This window comes from Pygocentrus nattereri, chromosome 8, assembly GCF_015220715.1.
Source record: "Pygocentrus nattereri isolate fPygNat1 chromosome 8, fPygNat1.pri, whole genome shotgun sequence".
NCBI classification, from domain to species: Eukaryota; Metazoa; Chordata; class Actinopteri; order Characiformes; family Serrasalmidae; genus Pygocentrus; species Pygocentrus nattereri.
The window spans coordinates 21,120,010-21,139,844 of NC_051218.1; the positions used below are offsets into that span (position 1 = coordinate 21,120,010).

The window sequence follows — 19,835 nt, forward strand, 5'->3', positions numbered from 1 at the left end:
GCTCTTGGCTCAGCATTATAAATAGTCTTAAGCACAGCATCGCTGTCGCTTACGGCCATACCACCCTGAGAACGCCCGATCTCGTCTGATCTCGGAAGCTAAGCAGGGTCGGGCCTGGTTAGTACTTGGATGGGAGACCGCCTGGGAATACCAGGTGCTGTAAGCTTTTTCATACTGAAGCACACACTTTCCAGTTTTTTTTTCCCTCTTTTACTCTTATTTTCTTTCATCGTCCCGTATTTACAGGGCGTTCGGTTACAGGCATCAGTGTATTGATAGTGTGAGATGAAACAAACAAAATAAACACCTGCCAATGTAATTAGTCAACTATCTGCTCATCATATGAACCCTTTTCTTACAGCCTATTTGACCACAGTGCAATTTCTCTGAAGTGTCATTCATTATTCTGAGCTGATTATGAATTAATACAAATACAAATACAAAAACAACCTTTACGGCATGTAATCACATACAACAACAGCCTGTTTCTCTGACAACGGACACGGTTCCTGTACAGATGAATGATTATGAAATTAGTACTTTTTAAAACCGCCGTGAACATTTTCACATGGAAATTAAAGGTAGAAAAGGTGAAGCTCGTAGTGATTGCTGTATTTCCTTGTAGGATTCTAGTATTGGTGCATGATTTCTTCTTAAATGAATGAGATGCAATGATTTTAATCTGACACTGGGGGGCAATGCTGAGCACATGTACATATAAGAAGTATCCAAAGGAGCACAGGTGAATATTATGCAGGCCGCTCAGGTTTTTTTTTGGTTTCCTTATGCTTTGTTTTACGTTTTTTTCCCCCTAAATCAGGCTTTAGAAGAAACTCAGTGAAATGTTTCTTTGCTCAAACTGTGGAAAGAAACTTGTAAATGACAAGAAACCTCTGGACATCCTTTCAGTTACTGCATGAAGCCAGTAGTGCTCTAAGAGGCCTTTGAGGCAGATTGTAAGTTTGAACTGGGCAAAAGTTATCATATTCCTATTCCGCTCTTCGTTTTAGAAATCAGTCCTACAACTTTGGTTCTGTGGTTTAAACACTGCGACGACATTGGAGGGGACACTTTTCTTTTGATGAAACAAATCGGTCACTTACTGATCTGTGTTGCTTTTAGGGCAGCAGAGCTCTTTTAGTTTTCTGATAGTCTCTGAATGACGTGCTGCTCTTAGTCCAGACCTCTAAATAGCCTTATCCACAGCGTCGCTGTCGCTTACGGCCACACCACCCTGAGAACGCCCGATCTCGTCCGATCGCGGAAGCTAAGCCGGGTCGGGCCTGGTTAGTACTTGGGTGGGAGACGGCCTGGGAATACCAGGTGCTGTAAGCTTTTTCATGCTGAAACTCTTTCTCTTCTTTCCTTTTGCTCCCCTTAATCTTTTTCACCCACTATCAAACACTCTACAAAGTGTTGTGTTACAGATTTTAGCACTATGACAGAAAAAAATAAGCAAGAAGAAGAAATAAATAAAATAATCAGGCCTGAATAATGAGTGGACTAGCCAGTCCGCTTCAGCAAACTCCTCTTATATTTGTGTTCCCAACTAACTCTTACATTGTTAATATCTCTCAGTTAAATACTACTGGTTTTACGATACACAAAATGGAGAGTGAAGGTGAGCTTTAATGACTTTTTGTAATATCGATATCCCCTGTGGCTTAAATCATTCCATAATGTCATTTTCAGTCTATCTTTTTACCAGCAAACACTTCATGATGTGATGAGGACATTCTTGTGTGTGTATATATGTTTAACTTTGCGCTTATCAAGCCAAAGCTGTACACTGTTCTTGTGATTTGAAGCTCTTTAGTATCACCTGCTCTCTGCATAGGAAAACCTATTGTTTCCAAAATGATGGAAATCAGCACTACGTGTTTTTACTCTGTCCTTAATGTTTGGAAGTCGTTAGTACTTTATATTGCACTACAGGAAGAAAAATACACACATTGCAATAATATTATTGGACAAAAATCTGTAACGTCCTGTGTTTTAAATCTTGAACATTTGGCCGACAGGGAAATAGTAGTTCACAAGCTGCCAGTACGTGGAGAAAGGAAAAAAAACATTCAGTTTTGCTGAACGTGGATTGAAAAAGAAGCCATTTGAAAAGAATTTTAGAAATATTAATTTCAAACAATTAAGCGCAACTGAGTGAACACCGCACATACCCTAGTCTGAGAAGTAAACAAAAAAAAGTCCCTTTTTTTGTCGTTAATAACCTCTTTCATTTTTGTCAATTATGACCCCCTGTAAGAAGGAAGCTTTTCAAATATTGAAAAAGTCCCACATAGATAGAAAAGGTTTAAGTCACAGCTAAACCAGGTTTTCGGGTTTACTTGTCGCCCTTTAATTTAATGAAACGGTCCTTTGACGTTGCTGCTGTTTTTCCTCCGCACAGCGATGACTTTGTAGTGAGGACTTTTATTTTGATTAAAAAAAATATATGAATAAAAATGCCGGTCGGTCAGTGATCCGTGCTGTTCCAGCAGCAGAACTCTTATAGTTTTCTAATGGTCTCCAAATGGCACGCTGCTCTTGGCTCAGCATTATAAATAGTCTTAAGCACAGCGTCTCTATCGCTTACGGCCATACCAGCCTGAGAACGCCCGATCTCGTCTGATCTCGGAAGCTAAGCAGGGTCGGGCCTGGTTAGTACTTGGATGGGAGACCGCCTGGGAATACCAGGTGCTGTAAGCGTTTTCACACCGAAGCACACACTTTCCAGTTTTTTTTTCCCTCTTTTACTCTTATTTTCTTTCATCGTCCCGTATTTACAGGGCGTTCGGTTACAGGCATCAGTGTATTGATAGTGTGAGATGAAACAAACAAAATAAACACCTGCCAATGTAATTAGTCAACTATCTGCTCATCATATGAACCCTTTTCTTACAGCCTATTTGACCACAGTGCAATTTCTCTGAAGTGTCATTCATTATTCTGAGCTGATTATGAATTAATACAAATACAAATACAAAAACAACCTTTACGGCATGTAATCACATACAACAACAGCCTGTTTCTCTGACAACGGACACGGTTCCTGTACAGATGAATGATTATGAAATTAGTACTTTTTAAAACCGCCGTGAACATTTTCACATGGAAATTAAAGGTAGAAAAGGTGAAGCTCGTAGTGATTGCTGTATTTCCTTGTAGGATTCTAGTATTGGTGCATGATTTCTTCTTAAATGAATGAGATGCAATGATTTTAATCTGACACTGGGGGGCAATGCTGAGCACATGTACATATAAGAAGTATCCAAAGGAGCACAGGTGAATATTATGCAGGCCGCTCAGGTTTTTTTTTGGTTTCCTTATGCTTTGTTTTACGTTTTTTTCCCCCCTAAATCAGGCTTTAGAAGAAACTCAGTGAAATGTTTCTTTGCTCAAACTGTGGAAAGAAACTTGTAAATGACAAGAAACCTCTGGACATCCTTTCAGTTGCTGCATGAAGCCAGTAGTGCTCTAAGAGGCCTTTGAGGCAGATTGTAAGTTTGAACTGGGCAAAAGTTATCATATTCCTATTCCGCTCTTCGTTTTAGAAATCAGTCCTACAACTTTGGTTCTGTGGTTTAAACACTGCGACGACATTGGAGGGGACACTTTTCTTTTGATGAAACAAATCGGTCACTTACTGATCTGTGTTGCTTTTAGGGCAGCAGAGCTCTTTTAGTTTTCTGATAGTCTCTGAATGACGTGCTGCTCTTAGTCCAGACCTCTAAATAGCCTTATCCACAGCGTCGCTGTCGCTTACGGCCACACCACCCTGAGAACGCCCGATCTCGTCCGATCGCGGAAGCTAAGCCGGGTCGGGCCTGGTTAGTACTTGGGTGGGAGACGGCCTGGGAATACCAGGTGCTGTAAGCTTTTTCATGCTGAAACTCTTTCTCTTCTTTCCTTTTGCTCCCCTTAATCTTTTTCACCCACTATCAAACACTCTACAAAGTGTTGTGTTACAGATTTTAGCATTATGACAGAAAAAAATAAGCAAGAAGAAGAAATAAATAAAATAATCAGGCCTGAATAATGAGTGGACTAGCCAGTCCGCTTCAGCAAACTCCTCTTATATTTGTGTTCCCAACTAACTCTTACATTGTTAATATCTCTCAGTTAAATACTACTGGTTTTACGATACACAAAATGGAGAGTGAAGGTGAGCTTTAATGACTTTTTGTAATATCGATATCCCCTGTGGCTTAAATCATTCCATAATGTCATTTTCAGTCTATCTTTTTACCAGCAAACACTTCATGATGTGATGAGGACATTCTTGTGTGTGTATATATGTTTAACTTTGCGCTTATCAAGCCAAAGCTGTACACTGTTCTTGTGATTTGAAGCTCTTTAGTATCACCTGCTCTCTGCATAGGAAAACCTATTGTTTCCAAAATGATGGAAATCAGCACTACGTGTTTTTACTCTTTCCTTAATGTTTGGAAGTCGTTAGTACTTTATATTGCACTACAGGAAGAAAAATACACACATTGCAATAATATTATTGGACAAAAATGTGTAACGTCCTGTGTTTTAAATCTTGAACATTTGGCCGACAGGGAAATAGTAGTTCACAAGCTGCCAGTACGTGGAGAAAGAAAAAAAACATTCAGTTTTGCTGAACGTGGATTGAAAAAGAAGCCATTTGAAAAGATTTTTAGAAATATTATTTTCAAACAATTAAGCGCAACTGAGTGAACACCGCACATACCCTAGTCTGAGAAGTAAACAAAAAAAAGTCCCTTTTTTTGTCGTTAATAACCTCTTTAATTTTTGTCAATTATGACCCCCTGTAAGAAGGAAGCTTTTCAAATATTGAAAAAGTCCCACATAGATAGAAAAGGTTTAAGTCACAGCTAAACCAGGTTTTCGGGTTTACTTGTCGCCCTTTAATTTAATGAAACGGTCCTTTGACGTTGCTGCTGTTTTTCCTCCGCACAGCGATGACTTTGTAGTGAGGACTTTTATTTTGATTAAAAAAAATATATGAATAAAAATGCCGGTCGGTCAGTGATCCGTGCTGTTCCAGCAGCAGAACTCTTATAGTTTTCTAATGGTCTCCAAATGGCACGCTGCTCTTGGCTCAGCATTATAAATAGTCTTAAGCACAGCGTCTCTATCGCTTACGGCCATACCAGCCTGAGAACGCCCGATCTCGTCTGATCTCGGAAGCTAAGCAGGGTCGGGCCTGGTTAGTACTTGGATGGGAGACCGCCTGGGAATACCAGGTGCTGTAAGCGTTTTCACACCGAAGCACACACTTTCCAGTTTTTTTTTCCCTCTTTTACTCTTATTTTCTTTCATCGTCCCGTATTTACAGGGCGTTCGGTTACAGGCATCAGTGTATTGATAGTGTGAGATGAAACAAACAAAATAAACACCTGCCAATGTAATTAGTCAACTATCTGCTCATCATATGAACCCTTTTCTTACAGCCTATTTGACCACAGTGCAATTTCTCTGAAGTGTCATTCATTATTCTGAGCTGATTATGAATTAATACAAATACAAATACAAAAACAACCTTTACGGCATGTAATCACATACAACAACAGCCTGTTTCTCTGACAACGGACACGGTTCCTGTACAGATGAATGATTATGAAATTAGTACTTTTTAAAACCGCCGTGAACATTTTCACATGGAAATTAAAGGTAGAAAAGGTGAAGCTCGTAGTGATTGCTGTATTTCCTTGTAGGATTCTAGTATTGGTGCATGATTTCTTCTTAAATGAATGAGATGCAATGATTTTAATCTGAAACTGGGGGGCAATGCTGAGCACATGTACATATAAGAAGTATCCAAAGGAGCACAGGTGAATATCATGCAGGCCGCTCAGGTTTTTTTTTGGTTTCCTTATGCTTTGTTTTACGTTTTTTTCCCCCTAAATCAGGCTTTAGAAGAAACTCAGTGAAATGTTTCTTTGCTCAAACTGTGGAAAGAAACTTGTAAATGACAAGAAACCTCTGGACATCCTTTCAGTTACTGCATGAAGCCAGTAGTGCTCTAAGAGGCCTTTGAGGCAGATTGTAAGTTTGAACTGGGCAAAAGTTATCATATTCCTATTCCGCTCTTCGTTTTAGAAATCAGTCCTACAACTTTGGTTCTGTGGTTTAAACACTGCGACGACATTGGAGGGGACACTTTTCTTTTGATGAAACAAATCGGTCACTTACTGATCTGTGTTGCTTTTAGGGCAGCAGAGCTCTTTTAGTTTTCTGATAGTCTCTGAATGACGTGCTGCTCTTAGTCCAGACCTCTAAATAGCCTTATCCACAGCGTCGCTGTCGCTTACGGCCACACCACCCTGAGAACGCCCGATCTCGTCCGATCGCGGAAGCTAAGCCGGGTCGGGCCTGGTTAGTACTTGGGTGGGAGACGGCCTGGGAATACCAGGTGCTGTAAGCTTTTTCATGCTGAAACTCTTTCTCTTCTTTCCTTTTGCTCCCCTTAATCTTTTTCACCCACTATCAAACACTCTACAAAGTGTTGTGTTACAGATTTTAGCATTATGACAGAAAAAAATAAGCAAGAAGAAGAAATAAATAAAATAATCAGGCCTGAATAATGAGTGGACTAGCCAGTCCGCTTCAGCAAACTCCTCTTATATTTGTGTTCCCAACTAACTCTTACATTGTTAATATCTCTCAGTTAAATACTACTGGTTTTACGATACACAAAATGGAGAGTGAAGGTGAGCTTTAATGACTTTTTGTAATATCGATATCCCCTGTGGCTTAAATCATTCCATAATGTCATTTTCAGTCTATCTTTTTACCAGCAAACACTTCATGATGTGATGAGGACATTCTTGTGTGTGTATATATGTTTAACTTTGCGCTTATCAAGCCAAAGCTGTACACTGTTCTTGTGATTTGAAGCTCTTTAGTATCACCTGCTCTCTGCATAGGAAAACCTATTGTTTCCAAAATGATGGAAATCAGCACTACGTGTTTTTACTCTTTCCTTAATGTTTGGAAGTCGTTAGTACTTTATATTGCACTACAGGAAGAAAAATACACACATTGCAATAATATTATTGGACAAAAATGTGTAACGTCCTGTGTTTTAAATCTTGAACATTTGGCCGACAGGGAAATAGTAGTTCACAAGCTGCCAGTACGTGGAGAAAGAAAAAAAACATTCAGTTTTGCTGAACGTGGATTGAAAAAGAAGCCATTTGAAAAGAATTTTAGAAATATTATTTTCAAACAATTAAGCGCAACTGAGTGAACACCGCACATACCCTAGTCTGAGAAGTAAACAAAAAAAAGTCCCTTTTTTTGTCGTTAATAACCTCTTTCATTTTTGTCAATTATGACCCCCTGTAAGAAGGAAGCTTTTCAAATGTTGAAAAAGTCCCACATAGATAGAAAAGGTTTAAGTCACAGCTAAACCAGGTTTTCGGGTTTACTTGTCGCCCTTTAATTTAATGAAACGGTCCTTTGACGTTGCTGCTGTTTTTCCTCCGCACAGCGATGACTTTGTAGTGAGGACTTTTATTTTGATTAAAAAAAATATATGAATAAAAATGCCGGTCGGTCAGTGATCCGTGCTGTTCCAGCAGCAGAACTCTTATAGTTTTCTAATGGTCTCCAAATGGCACGCTGCTCTTGGCTCAGCATTATAAATAGTCTTAAGCAGAGCGTCTCTATCGCTTACGGCCATACCAGCCTGAGAACGCCCGATCTCGTCTGATCTCGGAAGCTAAGCAGGGTCGGGCCTGGTTAGTACTTGGATGGGAGACCGCCTGGGAATACCAGGTGCTGTAAGCGTTTTCACACCGAAGCACACACTTTCCAGTTTTTTTTTCCCTCTTTTACTCTTATTTTCTTTCATCGTCCCGTATTTACAGGGCGTTCGGTTACAGGCATCAGTGTATTGATAGTGTGAGATGAAACAAACAAAATAAACACCTGCCAATGTAATTAGTCAACTATCTGCTCATCATATGAACCCTTTTCTTACAGCCTATTTGACCACAGTGCAATTTCTCTGAAGTGTCATTCATTATTCTGAGCTGATTATGAATTAATACAAATACAAATACAAAAACAACCTTTACGGCATGTAATCACATACAACAACAGCCTGTTTCTCTGACAACGGACACGGTTCCTGTACAGATGAATGATTATGAAATTAGTACTTTTTAAAACCGCCGTGAACATTTTCACATGGAAATTAAAGGTAGAAAAGGTGAAGCTCGTAGTGATTGCTGTATTTCCTTGTAGGATTCTAGTATTGGTGCATGATTTCTTCTTAAATGAATGAGATGCAATGATTTTAATCTGACACTGGGGGGCAATGCTGAGCACATGTACATATAAGAAGTATCCAAAGGAGCACAGGTGAATATCATGCAGGCCGCTCAGGTTTTTTTTTGGTTTCCTTATGCTTTGTTTTACGTTTTTTTTCCCCCTAAATCAGGCTTTAGAAGAAACTCAGTGAAATGTTTCTTTGCTCAAACTGTGGAAAGAAACTTGTAAATGACAAGAAACCTCTGGACATCCTTTCAGTTGCTGCATGAAGCCAGTAGTGCTCTAAGAGGCCTTTGAGGCAGATTGTAAGTTTGAACTGGGCAAAAGTTATCATATTCCTATTCCGCTCTTCGTTTTAGAAATCAGTCCTACAACTTTGGTTCTGTGGTTTAAACACTGCGACGACATTGGAGGGGACACTTTTCTTTTGATGAAACAAATCGGTCACTTACTGATCTGTGTTGCTTTTAGGGCAGCAGAGCTCTTTTAGTTTTCTGATAGTCTCTGAATGACGTGCTGCTCTTAGTCCAGACCTCTAAATAGCCTTATCCACAGCGTCGCTGTCGCTTACGGCCACACCACCCTGAGAACGCCCGATCTCGTCCGATCGCGGAAGCTAAGCCGGGTCGGGCCTGGTTAGTACTTGGGTGGGAGACGGCCTGGGAATACCAGGTGCTGTAAGCTTTTTCATGCTGAAACTCTTTCTCTTCTTTCCTTTTGCTCCCCTTAATCTTTTTCACCCACTATCAAACACTCTACAAAGTGTTGTGTTACAGATTTTAGCACTATGACAGAAAAAAATAAGCAAGAAGAAGAAATAAATAAAATAATCAGGCCTGAATAATGAGTGGACTAGCCAGTCCGCTTCAGCAAACTCCTCTTATATTTGTGTTCCCAACTAACTCTTACATTGTTAATATCTCTCAGTTAAATACTACTGGTTTTACGATACACAAAATGGAGAGTGAAGGTGAGCTTTAATGACTTTTTGTAATATCGATATCCCCTGTGGCTTAAATCATTCCATAATGTCATTTTCAGTCTATCTTTTTACCAGCAAACACTTCATGATGTGATGAGGACATTCTTGTGTGTGTATATATGTTTAACTTTGCGCTTATCAAGCCAAAGCTGTACACTGTTCTTGTGATTTGAAGCTCTTTAGTATCACCTGCTCTCTGCATAGGAAAACCTATTGTTTCCAAAATGATGGAAATCAGCACTACGTGTTTTTACTCTTTCCTTAATGTTTGGAAGTCGTTAGTACTTTATATTGCACTACAGGAAGAAAAATACACACATTGCAATAATATTATTGGACAAAAATGTGTAACGTCCTGTGTTTTAAATCTTGAACATTTGGCCGACAGGGAAATAGTAGTTCACAAGCTGCCAGTACGTGGAGAAAGAAAAAAAACATTCAGTTTTGCTGAACGTGGATTGAAAAAGAAGCCATTTGAAAAGATTTTTAGAAATATTATTTTCAAACAATTAAGCGCAACTGAGTGAACACCGCACATACCCTAGTCTGAGAAGTAAACAAAAAAAAGTCCCTTTTTTTGTCGTTAATAACCTCTTTCATTTTTGTCAATTATGACCCCCTGTAAGAAGGAAGCTTTTCAAATATTGAAAAAGTCCCACATAGATAGAAAAGGTTTAAGTCACAGCTAAACCAGGTTTTCGGGTTTACTTGTCGCCCTTTAATTTAATGAAACGGTCCTTTGACGTTGCTGCTGTTTTTCCTCCGCACAGCGATGACTTTGTAGTGAGGACTTTTATTTTGATTAAAAAAAATATATGAATAAAAATGCCGGTCGGTCAGTGATCCGTGCTGTTCCAGCAGCAGAACTCTTATAGTTTTCTAATGGTCTCCAAATGGCACGCTGCTCTTGGCTCAGCATTATAAATAGTCTTAAGCACAGCGTCTCTATCGCTTACGGCCATACCAGCCTGAGAACGCCCGATCTCGTCTGATCTCGGAAGCTAAGCAGGGTCGGGCCTGGTTAGTACTTGGATGGGAGACCGCCTGGGAATACCAGGTGCTGTAAGCGTTTTCACACCGAAGCACACACTTTCCAGTTTTTTTTTCCCTCTTTTACTCTTATTTTCTTTCATCGTCCCGTATTTACAGGGCGTTCGGTTACAGGCATCAGTGTATTGATAGTGTGAGATGAAACAAACAAAATAAACACCTGCCAATGTAATTAGTCAACTATCTGCTCATCATATGAACCCTTTTCTTACAGCCTATTTGACCACAGTGCAATTTCTCTGAAGTGTCATTCATTATTCTGAGCTGATTATGAATTAATACAAATACAAATACAAAAACAACCTTTACGGCATGTAATCACATACAACAACAGCCTGTTTCTCTGACAACGGACACGGTTCCTGTACAGATGAATGATTATGAAATTAGTACTTTTTAAAACCGCCGTGAACATTTTCACATGGAAATTAAAGGTAGAAAAGGTGAAGCTCGTAGTGATTGCTGTATTTCCTTGTAGGATTCTAGTATTGGTGCATGATTTCTTCTTAAATGAATGAGATGCAATGATTTTAATCTGAAACTGGGGGGCAATGCTGAGCACATGTACATATAAGAAGTATCCAAAGGAGCACAGGTGAATATCATGCAGGCCGCTCAGGTTTTTTTTTGGTTTCCTTATGCTTTGTTTTACGTTTTTTTTCCCCCTAAATCAGGCTTTAGAAGAAACTCAGTGAAATGTTTCTTTGCTCAAACTGTGGAAAGAAACTTGTAAATGACAAGAAACCTCTGGACATCCTTTCAGTTACTGCATGAAGCCAGTAGTGCTCTAAGAGGCCTTTGAGGCAGATTGTAAGTTTGAACTGGGCAAAAGTTATCATATTCCTATTCCGCTCTTCGTTTTAGAAATCAGTCCTACAACTTTGGTTCTGTGGTTTAAACACTGCGACGACATTGGAGGGGACACTTTTCTTTTGATGAAACAAATCGGTCACTTACTGATCTGTGTTGCTTTTAGGGCAGCAGAGCTCTTTTAGTTTTCTGATAGTCTCTGAATGACGTGCTGCTCTTAGTCCAGACCTCTAAATAGCCTTATCCACAGCGTCGCTGTCGCTTACGGCCACACCACCCTGAGAACGCCCGATCTCGTCCGATCGCGGAAGCTAAGCCGGGTCGGGCCTGGTTAGTACTTGGGTGGGAGACGGCCTGGGAATACCAGGTGCTGTAAGCTTTTTCATGCTGAAACTCTTTCTCTTCTTTCCTTTTGCTCCCCTTAATCTTTTTCACCCACTATCAAACACTCTACAAAGTGTTGTGTTACAGATTTTAGCACTATGACAGAAAAAAATAAGCAAGAAGAAGAAATAAATAAAATAATCAGGCCTGAATAATGAGTGGACTAGCCAGTCCGCTTCAGCAAACTCCTCTTATATTTGTGTTCCCAACTAACTCTTACATTGTTAATATCTCTCAGTTAAATACTACTGGTTTTACGATACACAAAATGGAGAGTGAAGGTGAGCTTTAATGACTTTTTGTAATATCGATATCCCCTGTGGCTTAAATCATTCCATAATGTCATTTTCAGTCTATCTTTTTACCAGCAAACACTTCATGATGTGATGAGGACATTCTTGTGTGTGTATATATGTTTAACTTTGCGCTTATCAAGCCAAAGCTGTACACTGTTCTTGTGATTTGAAGCTCTTTAGTATCACCTGCTCTCTGCATAGGAAAACCTATTGTTTCCAAAATGATGGAAATCAGCACTACGTGTTTTTACTCTGTCCTTAATGTTTGGAAGTCGTTAGTACTTTATATTGCACTACAGGAAGAAAAATACACACATTGCAATAATATTATTGGACAAAAATCTGTAACGTCCTGTGTTTTAAATCTTGAACATTTGGCCGACAGGGAAATAGTAGTTCACAAGCTGCCAGTACGTGGAGAAAGAAAAAAAACATTCAGTTTTGCTGAACGTGGATTGAAAAAGAAGCCATTTGAAAAGAATTTTAGAAATATTATTTTCAAACAATTAAGCGCAACTGAGTGAACACCGCACATACCCTAGTCTGAGAAGTAAACAAAAAAAAGTCCCTTTTTTTGTCGTTAATAACCTCTTTCATTTTTGTCAATTATGACCCCCTGTAAGAAGGAAGCTTTTCAAATATTGAAAAAGTCCCACATAGATAGAAAAGGTTTAAGTCACAGCTAAACCAGGTTTTCGGGTTTACTTGTCGCCCTTTAATTTAATGAAACGGTCCTTTGACGTTGCTGCTGTTTTTCCTCCGCACAGCGATGACTTTGTAGTGAGGACTTTTATTTTGATTAAAAAAAATATATGAATAAAAATGCCGGTCGGTCAGTGATCCGTGCTGTTCCAGCAGCAGAACTCTTATAGTTTTCTAATGGTCTCCAAATGGCACGCTGCTCTTGGCTCAGCATTATAAATAGTCTTAAGCACAGCGTCTCTATCGCTTACGGCCATACCAGCCTGAGAACGCCCGATCTCGTCTGATCTCGGAAGCTAAGCAGGGTCGGGCCTGGTTAGTACTTGGATGGGAGACCGCCTGGGAATACCAGGTGCTGTAAGCGTTTTCACACCGAAGCACACACTTTCCAGTTTTTTTTTTCCCTCTTTTACTCTTATTTTCTTTCATCGTCCCGTATTTACAGGGCGTTCGGTTACAGGCATCAGTGTATTGATAGTGTGAGATGAAACAAACAAAATAAACACCTGCCAATGTAATTAGTCAACTATCTGCTCATCATATGAACCCTTTTCTTACAGCCTATTTGACCACAGTGCAATTTCTCTGAAGTGTCATTCATTATTCTGAGCTGATTATGAATTAATACAAATACAAATACAAAAACAACCTTTACGGCATGTAATCACATACAACAACAGCCTGTTTCTCTGACAACGGACACGGTTCCTGTACAGATGAATGATTATGAAATTAGTACTTTTTAAAACCGCCGTGAACATTTTCACATGGAAATTAAAGGTAGAAAAGGTGAAGCTCGTAGTGATTGCTGTATTTCCTTGTAGGATTCTAGTATTGGTGCATGATTTCTTCTTAAATGAATGAGATGCAATGATTTTAATCTGAAACTGGGGGGCAATGCTGAGCACATGTACATATAAGAAGTATCCAAAGGAGCACAGGTGAATATCATGCAGGCCGCTCAGGTTTTTTTTTGGTTTCCTTATGCTTTGTTTTACGTTTTTTTCCCCCTAAATCAGGCTTTAGAAGAAACTCAGTGAAATGTTTCTTTGCTCAAACTGTGGAAAGAAACTTGTAAATGACAAGAAACCTCTGGACATCCTTTCAGTTACTGCATGAAGCCAGTAGTGCTCTAAGAGGCCTTTGAGGCAGATTGTAAGTTTGAACTGGGCAAAAGTTATCATATTCCTATTCCGCTCTTCGTTTTAGAAATCAGTCCTACAACTTTGGTTCTGTGGTTTAAACACTGCGACGACATTGGAGGGGACACTTTTCTTTTGATGAAACAAATCGGTCACTTACTGATCTGTGTTGCTTTTAGGGCAGCAGAGCTCTTTTAGTTTTCTGATAGTCTCTGAATGACGTGCTGCTCTTAGTCCAGACCTCTAAATAGCCTTATCCACAGCGTCGCTGTCGCTTACGGCCACACCACCCTGAGAACGCCCGATCTCGTCCGATCGCGGAAGCTAAGCCGGGTCGGGCCTGGTTAGTACTTGGGTGGGAGACGGCCTGGGAATACCAGGTGCTGTAAGCTTTTTCATGCTGAAACTCTTTCTCTTCTTTCCTTTTGCTCCCCTTAATCTTTTTCACCCACTATCAAACACTCTACAAAGTGTTGTGTTACAGATTTTAGCATTATGACAGAAAAAAATAAGCAAGAAGAAGAAATAAATAAAATAATCAGGCCTGAATAATGAGTGGACTAGCCAGTCCGCTTCAGCAAACTCCTCTTATATTTGTGTTCCCAACTAACTCTTACATTGTTAATATCTCTCAGTTAAATACTACTGGTTTTACGATACACAAAATGGAGAGTGAAGGTGAGCTTTAATGACTTTTTGTAATATCGATATCCCCTGTGGCTTAAATCATTCCATAATGTCATTTTCAGTCTATCTTTTTACCAGCAAACACTTCATGATGTGATGAGGACATTCTTGTGTGTGTATATATGTTTAACTTTGCGCTTATCAAGCCAAAGCTGTACACTGTTCTTGTGATTTGAAGCTCTTTAGTATCACCTGCTCTCTGCATAGGAAAACCTATTGTTTCCAAAATGATGGAAATCAGCACTACGTGTTTTTACTCTTTCCTTAATGTTTGGAAGTCGTTAGTACTTTATATTGCACTACAGGAAGAAAAATACACACATTGCAATAATATTATTGGACAAAAATGTGTAACGTCCTGTGTTTTAAATCTTGAACATTTGGCCGACAGGGAAATAGTAGTTCACAAGCTGCCAGTACGTGGAGAAAGAAAAAAAACATTCAGTTTTGCTGAACGTGGATTGAAAAAGAAGCCATTTGAAAAGATTTTTAGAAATATTATTTTCAAACAATTAAGCGCAACTGAGTGAACACCGCACATACCCTAGTCTGAGAAGTAAACAAAAAAAAGTCCCTTTTTTTGTCGTTAATAACCTCTTTAATTTTTGTCAATTATGACCCCCTGTAAGAAGGAAGCTTTTCAAATATTGAAAAAGTCCCACATAGATAGAAAAGGTTTAAGTCACAGCTAAACCAGGTTTTCGGGTTTACTTGTCGCCCTTTAATTTAATGAAACGGTCCTTTGACGTTGCTGCTGTTTTTCCTCCGCACAGCGATGACTTTGTAGTGAGGACTTTTATTTTGATTAAAAAAAATATATGAATAAAAATGCCGGTCGGTCAGTGATCCGTGCTGTTCCAGCAGCAGAACTCTTATAGTTTTCTAATGGTCTCCAAATGGCACGCTGCTCTTGGCTCAGCATTATAAATAGTCTTAAGCACAGCGTCTCTATCGCTTACGGCCATACCAGCCTGAGAACGCCCGATCTCGTCTGATCTCGGAAGCTAAGCAGGGTCGGGCCTGGTTAGTACTTGGATGGGAGACCGCCTGGGAATACCAGGTGCTGTAAGCGTTTTCACACCGAAGCACACACTTTCCAGTTTTTTTTTCCCTCTTTTACTCTTATTTTCTTTCATCGTCCCGTATTTACAGGGCGTTCGGTTACAGGCATCAGTGTATTGATAGTGTGAGATGAAACAAACAAAATAAACACCTGCCAATGTAATTAGTCAACTATCTGCTCATCATATGAACCCTTTTCTTACAGCCTATTTGACCACAGTGCAATTTCTCTGAAGTGTCATTCATTATTCTGAGCTGATTATGAATTAATACAAATACAAATACAAAAACAACCTTTACGGCATGTAATCACATACAACAACAGCCTGTTTCTCTGACAACGGACACGGTTCCTGTACAGATGAATGATTATGAAATTAGTACTTTTTAAAACCGCCGTGAACATTTTCACATGGAAATTAAAGGTAGAAAAGGTGAAGCTCGTAGTGATTGCTGTATTTCCTTGTAGGATTCTAGTATTGGTGCATGATTTCTTCTTAAATGAATGAGATGCAATGAATTTAATCTGACACTGGGGGGCAATGCTGAGCACATGTACATATAAGAAGTATCCAAAGGAGCACAGGTGAATATCATGCAGGCCGCTCAGGTTTTTTTTTGGTTTCCTTATGCTTTGTTTTACGTTTTTTTCCCCCTAAATCAGGCTTTAGAAGAAACTCAGTGAAATGTTTCTTTGCTCAAACTGTGGAAAGAAACTTGTAAATGACAAGAAACCTCTGGACATCCTTTCAGTTGCTGCATGAAGCCAGTAGTGCTCTAAGAGGCCTTTGAGGCAGATTGTAAGTTTGAACTGGGCAAAAGTTATCATATTCCTATTCCGCTCTTCGTTTTAGAAATCAGTCCTACAACTTTGGTTCTGTGGTTTAAACACTGCGACGACATTGGAGGGGACACTTTTCTTTTGATGAAACAAATCGGTCACTTACTGATCTGTGTTGCTTTTAGGGCAGCAGAGCTCTTTTAGTTTTCTGATAGTCTCTGAATGACGTGCTGCTCTTAGTCCAGACCTCTAAATAGCCTTATCCACAGCGTCGCTGTCGCTTACGGCCACACCACCCTGAGAACGCCCGATCTCGTCCGATCGCGGAAGCTAAGCCGGGTCGGGCCTGGTTAGTACTTGGGTGGGAGACGGCCTGGGAATACCAGGTGCTGTAAGCTTTTTCATGCTGAAACTCTTTCTCTTCTTTCCTTTTGCTCCCCTTAATCTTTTTCACCCACTATCAAACACTCTACAAAGTGTTGTGTTACAGATTTTAGCACTTATGACAGAAAAAAATAAGCAAGAAGAAGAAATAAATAAAATAATCAGGCCTGAATAATGAGTGGACTAGCCAGTCCGCTTCAGCAAACTCCTCTTATATTTGTGTTCCCAACTAACTCTTACATTGTTAATATCTCTCAGTTAAATACTACTGGTTTTACGATACACAAAATGGAGAGTGAAGGTGAGCTTTAATGACTTTTTGTAATATCGATATCCCCTGTGGCTTAAATCATTCCATAATGTCATTTTCAGTCTATCTTTTTACCAGCAAACACTTCATGATGTGATGAGGACATTCTTGTGTGTGTATATATGTTTAACTTTGCGCTTATCAAGCCAAAGCTGTACACTGTTCTTGTGATTTGAAGCTCTTTAGTATCACCTGCTCTCTGCATAGGAAAACCTATTGTTTCCAAAATGATGGAAATCAGCACTACGTGTTTTTACTCTTTCCTTAATGTTTGGAAGTCGTTAGTACTTTATATTGCACTACAGGAAGAAAAATACACACATTGCAATAATATTATTGGACAAAAATGTGTAACGTCCTGTGTTTTAAATCTTGAACATTTGGCCGACAGGGAAATAGTAGTTCACAAGCTGCCAGTACGTGGAGAAAGAAAAAAAACATTCAGTTTTGCTGAACGTGGATTGAAAAAGAAGCCATTTGAAAAGAATTTTAGAAATATTAATTTCAAACAATTAAGCGCAACTGAGTGAACACCGCACATACCCTAGTCTGAGAAGTAAACAAAAAAAAGTCCCTTTTTTTGTCGTTAATAACCTCTTTCATTTTTGTCAATTATGACCCCCTGTAAGAAGGAAGCTTTTCAAATATTGAAAAAGTCCCACATAGATAGAAAAGGTTTAAGTCACAGCTAAACCAGGTTTTCGGGTTTACTTGTCGCCCTTTAATTTAATGAAACGGTCCTTTGACGTTGCTGCTGTTTTTCCTCCGCACAGCGATGACTTTGTAGTGAGGACTTTTATTTTGATTAAAAAAAATATATGAATAAAAATGCCGGTCGGTCAGTGATCCGTGCTGTTCCAGCAGCAGAACTCTTATAGTTTTCTAATGGTCTCCAAATGGCACGCTGCTCTTGGCTCAGCATTATAAATAGTCTTAAGCACAGCGTCGCTATCGCTTACGGCCATACCAGCCTGAGAACGCCCGATCTCGTCTGATCTCGGAAGCTAAGCAGGGTCGGGCCTGGTTAGTACTTGGATGGGAGACCGCCTGGGAATACCAGGTGCTGTAAGCGTTTTCACACCGAAGCACACACTTTCCAGTTTTTTTTTCCCTCTTTTACTCTTATTTTCTTTCATCGTCCCGTATTTACAGGGCGTTCGGTTACAGGCATCAGTGTATTGATAGTGTGAGATGAAACAAACAAAATAAACACCTGCCAATGTAATTAGTCAACTATCTGCTCATCATATGAACCCTTTTCTTACAGCCTATTTGACCACAGTGCAATTTCTCTGAAGTGTCATTCATTATTCTGAGCTGATTATGAATTAATACAAATACAAATACAAAAACAACCTTTACGGCATGTAATCACATACAACAACAGCCTGTTTCTCTGACAACGGACACGGTTCCTGTACAGATGAATGATTATGAAATTAGTACTTTTTAAAACCGCCGTGAACATTTTCACATGGAAATTAAAGGTAGAAAAGGTGAAGCTCGTAGTGATTGCTGTATTTCCTTGTAGGATTCTAGTATTGGTGCATGATTTCTTCTTAAATGAATGAGATGCAATGATTTTAATCTGAAACTGGGGGGCAATGCTGAGCACATGTACATATAAGAAGTATCCAAAGGAGCACAGGTGAATATCATGCAGGCCGCTCAGGTTTTTTTTTGGTTTCCTTATGCTTTGTTTTACGTTTTTTTCCCCCTAAATCAGGCTTTAGAAGAAACTCAGTGAAATGTTTCTTTGCTCAAACTGTGGAAAGAAACTTGTAAATGACAAGAAACCTCTGGACATCCTTTCAGTTACTGCATGAAGCCAGTAGTGCTCTAAGAGGCCTTTGAGGCAGATTGTAAGTTTGAACTGGGCAAAAGTTATCATATTCCTATTCCGCTCTTCGTTTTAGAAATCAGTCCTACAACTTTGGTTCTGTGGTTTAAACACTGCGACGACATTGGAGGGGACACTTTTCTTTTGATGAAACAAATCGGTCACTTACTGATCTGTGTTGCTTTTAGGGCAGCAGAGCTCTTTTAGTTTTCTGATAGTCTCTGAATGACGTGCTGCTCTTAGTCCAGACCTCTAAATAGCCTTATCCACAGCGTCGCTGTCGCTTACGGCCACACCACCCTGAGAACGCCCGATCTCGTCCGATCGCGGAAGCTAAGCCGGGTCGGGCCTGGTTAGTACTTGGGTGGGAGACGGCCTGGGAATACCAGGTGCTGTAAGCTTTTTCATGCTGAAACTCTTTCTCTTCTTTCCTTTTGCTCCCCTTAATCTTTTTCACCCACTATCAAACACTCTACAAAGTGTTGTGTTACAGATTTTAGCACTTATGACAGAAAAAAATAAGCAAGAAGAAGAAATAAATAAAATAATCAGGCCTGAATAATGAGTGGACTAGCCAGTCCGCTTCAGCAAACTCCTCTTATATTTGTGTTCCCAACTAACTCTTACATTGTTAATATCTCTCAGTTAAATACTACTGGTTTTACGATACACAAAATGGAGAGTGAAGGTGAGCTTTAATGACTTTTTGTAATATCGATATCCCCTGTGGCTTAAATCATTCCATAATGTCATTTTCAGTCTATCTTTTTACCAGCAAACACTTCATGATGTGATGAGGACATTCTTGTGTGTGTATATATGTTTAACTTTGCGCTTATCAAGCCAAAGCTGTACACTGTTCTTGTGATTTGAAGCTCTTTAGTATCACCTGCTCTCTGCATAGGAAAACCTATTGTTTCCAAAATGATGGAAATCAGCACTACGTGTTTTTACTCTTTCCTTAATGTTTGGAAGTCGTTAGTACTTTATATTGCACTACAGGAAGAAAAATACACACATTGCAATAATATTATTGGACAAAAATCTGTAACGTCCTGTGTTTTAAATCTTGAACATTTGGCCGACAGGGAAATAGTAGTTCACAAGCTGCCAGTACGTGGAGAAAGAAAAAAAACATTCAGT

The 19,835-nt window shown here is 39.5% G+C and overlaps 16 non-coding genes across 16 annotated transcripts; all 16 read left to right on the forward strand.

The window, feature by feature from the left end:
• The first annotated feature begins 47 nt into the window (after positions 1-47).
• Positions 48-166, forward strand: LOC119263907. The gene has a single exon (XR_005130625.1). It is a non-coding gene; the product is annotated as a 5S ribosomal RNA (ribosomal RNA).
• Positions 167-1,216: 1,050 nt separating this feature from the next.
• On the forward strand, positions 1,217-1,335 carry LOC119263915. The gene has a single exon (XR_005130633.1). It is a non-coding gene; the product is annotated as a 5S ribosomal RNA (ribosomal RNA).
• A 1,249-nt stretch (positions 1,336-2,584) lies between these two features.
• Positions 2,585-2,703, forward strand: LOC119263937. Its single transcript, XR_005130651.1, has one exon. It is a non-coding gene; the product is annotated as a 5S ribosomal RNA (ribosomal RNA).
• A 1,051-nt stretch (positions 2,704-3,754) lies between these two features.
• LOC119263916 lies at positions 3,755-3,873 on the forward strand. Its single transcript, XR_005130634.1, has one exon. It is a non-coding gene; the product is annotated as a 5S ribosomal RNA (ribosomal RNA).
• A 1,248-nt stretch (positions 3,874-5,121) lies between these two features.
• Positions 5,122-5,240, forward strand: LOC119263948. Its single transcript, XR_005130661.1, has one exon. It is a non-coding gene; the product is annotated as a 5S ribosomal RNA (ribosomal RNA).
• A 1,050-nt stretch (positions 5,241-6,290) lies between these two features.
• On the forward strand, positions 6,291-6,409 carry LOC119263917. The gene has a single exon (XR_005130635.1). It is a non-coding gene; the product is annotated as a 5S ribosomal RNA (ribosomal RNA).
• A 1,248-nt stretch (positions 6,410-7,657) lies between these two features.
• LOC119263908 lies at positions 7,658-7,776 on the forward strand. The gene has a single exon (XR_005130626.1). It is a non-coding gene; the product is annotated as a 5S ribosomal RNA (ribosomal RNA).
• A 1,051-nt stretch (positions 7,777-8,827) lies between these two features.
• LOC119263919 lies at positions 8,828-8,946 on the forward strand. The gene has a single exon (XR_005130637.1). It is a non-coding gene; the product is annotated as a 5S ribosomal RNA (ribosomal RNA).
• A 1,248-nt stretch (positions 8,947-10,194) lies between these two features.
• Positions 10,195-10,313, forward strand: LOC119263909. The gene has a single exon (XR_005130627.1). It is a non-coding gene; the product is annotated as a 5S ribosomal RNA (ribosomal RNA).
• A 1,051-nt stretch (positions 10,314-11,364) lies between these two features.
• On the forward strand, positions 11,365-11,483 carry LOC119263920. Its single transcript, XR_005130638.1, has one exon. It is a non-coding gene; the product is annotated as a 5S ribosomal RNA (ribosomal RNA).
• Positions 11,484-12,731: 1,248 nt separating this feature from the next.
• LOC119263910 lies at positions 12,732-12,850 on the forward strand. Its single transcript, XR_005130628.1, has one exon. It is a non-coding gene; the product is annotated as a 5S ribosomal RNA (ribosomal RNA).
• Positions 12,851-13,901: 1,051 nt separating this feature from the next.
• On the forward strand, positions 13,902-14,020 carry LOC119263921. Its single transcript, XR_005130639.1, has one exon. It is a non-coding gene; the product is annotated as a 5S ribosomal RNA (ribosomal RNA).
• Positions 14,021-15,268: 1,248 nt separating this feature from the next.
• Positions 15,269-15,387, forward strand: LOC119263911. Its single transcript, XR_005130629.1, has one exon. It is a non-coding gene; the product is annotated as a 5S ribosomal RNA (ribosomal RNA).
• A 1,050-nt stretch (positions 15,388-16,437) lies between these two features.
• LOC119263922 lies at positions 16,438-16,556 on the forward strand. Its single transcript, XR_005130640.1, has one exon. It is a non-coding gene; the product is annotated as a 5S ribosomal RNA (ribosomal RNA).
• Positions 16,557-17,805: 1,249 nt separating this feature from the next.
• LOC119263912 lies at positions 17,806-17,924 on the forward strand. Its single transcript, XR_005130630.1, has one exon. It is a non-coding gene; the product is annotated as a 5S ribosomal RNA (ribosomal RNA).
• A 1,050-nt stretch (positions 17,925-18,974) lies between these two features.
• On the forward strand, positions 18,975-19,093 carry LOC119263923. Its single transcript, XR_005130641.1, has one exon. It is a non-coding gene; the product is annotated as a 5S ribosomal RNA (ribosomal RNA).
• Positions 19,094-19,835: the final 742 nt, after the last annotated feature.